Consider the following 1,925-nt stretch of genomic DNA (forward strand, 5'->3'; position numbering starts at 1 on the left):
GTTTTAGTGCAATTAACCAGACGTTCAAAATTTTTAGTGATGTTGTGATAAAAAAACTACCATTACTCTAAAATGTGCTTTAAAATAAGTATGTATCTCATTGCTTCGTAGATTTTTTTAATTAGAGTGTCTTTTTATGTCACTTCTTTTTGGGCAGTGATATACAGTGATGATGTTGGAGCATTACTCTGTTCGTACAAAAAAAATTCATGTAATGTCCCCTAATAATAATAAAAATAATATAATACAAAAAAAGGGTGCGATCATACTAGTGTTAATGCACCGGATCCCATCAGAACTCTACAATTAAGCACGCTTGGGCTAGAGTAGTACTGGGATGGGTGACCTCCCAGGAAGTCCTAGTGTTGCACCCTCCCCCCTTTTTGATGTGATGACTTGATAGATACAAATTGAAGAGGACTTGAGGTGGGAGATATTACTGGAAAGGATGGATCTGAAGCATGATGGCTAGTACGGCTGACCAGGCATGGAGGTAGACCTGTGCAGTAGATGGCAGTCGCAGGGATTTCCACGTAGCACGGTCCCAGGGCTATGGCCATCCCTCCTTTAACCCTGCTCTCTTTTGGCCTGCGGTGGTTTTACTGTGTTTTACAGCGACAGTTTTACCATTACCTCGCATCCTCTGTTTAGGGCTGTCGTCCCTCTCGCTTTCACCTTTCCAGCCTTGATGGTTACAGGCAGCTGGCGCTAGGATCCCCCCAACAGCAATGGACCTCGATATTGTCGACTATTCAGAGGACCCATTGCCGGAAGGATCTATCTGGTCATCACTGCATCCTGGAAGGGTTGACCGCATTCCATTTAGTAGTGAGTTGAATGAGGCCATAGTTGACCTACCTCCGATCACAGAGCCGTTTAGTCGCCCAGTCATCCTGCTGGATGCACCTCCTACCTGGCCATCTTTCTCTACCCCGCCGGTTTCCCCATCCTCGTTAGGGTTTGTTACGGGCTGTCTAAACCCTAACCTCCCGGAGTCTTGGGCTGACCCTCCTTACATTCCCCTCCCTAGCAGACCTTCCTCCGTTCTGCACTGCTCGTCAGCTCACCCGATTTTAGCACCTTCGTCCTCGTCTCACAGCCCTGAACCCCTCCCTGGAAACCCTATCAGCCCCTCAGATCTCTCTGGTGCCCCTAAACCTCCCCTTCCCCCCGGCCTTGAGGACCACTCTGGCCCTGGAGACAACTTTGACGTGAGGGTACCACAACCGGAGGAAGCGAGGCCCCGAAAGAAGGCTAAGTGCTTCAGATCGAAGATAGACGACGTTTTCCTGAAGCTGGAGGAAGATATACAGTTGGTGGAATCCATGGATATCGCGGATAAGGTCCTGGTCAGAAGGATTCGTGGTCGAAACTACTCAACAAAAAGACTTAAGGCTTGGGTGTCCAAGGTCTGGGGTCATCGACTAGCAGATCTACCCACGGTGCAGACATTTGTACGGGGCTGGTTTGCCTTTAGGTTTGCACGGCTAGACCATACAAACTAGGTACTATCCTCATACTGGCACTTCGACCAAGCTCTGGTTCACCTAAAGCGATGGTCGCCTCTATTCGATCCGGAATCTGAACAGCTGGGGATAGGACCTATCTGGGTTAGGCTGCCAGGGCTCCCCCCACATTTCTGGTCGGAGGAGATTTTCAAGAGAATTGGGAACTCGCTTGGTTCGTATATGGGCTCGGACAAATCCTATCTCGTTACGGGAAAGATGGCATATGCCTGTATTCTGGTTCATATGGATACGCAAGGGGGCCTGCAAGAGTTTATCACCATCCAGTGGAGGAATTTCACCAGAAAGAAAATCTTGGACTATGAAGGTGTGCCCTACAGGTGCCGACACTGCCACAAGGTCGGCCATGTATACAGGGACTGCCCCCTGATCACCAAATGGGGTTTGAGGCCAAGGGAA

The 1,925-nt window shown here is 49.1% G+C and overlaps 1 pseudogene; it reads left to right on the forward strand.

Moving 5' to 3' along the window:
• Positions 1–255: 255 nt before the first annotated feature.
• Positions 256–374, forward strand: LOC149188091 (5S ribosomal RNA; annotated as a pseudogene).
• Positions 375–1,925: the final 1,551 nt, after the last annotated feature.

Source organism: Pinus tabuliformis, chromosome 3_1, assembly GCF_031772625.1.
Source record: "Pinus tabuliformis cultivar Carrire ecotype Pingquan chromosome 3_1, CPIR1, whole genome shotgun sequence".
NCBI lineage: Eukaryota > Viridiplantae > Streptophyta > Pinopsida > Pinales > Pinaceae > Pinus > Pinus tabuliformis.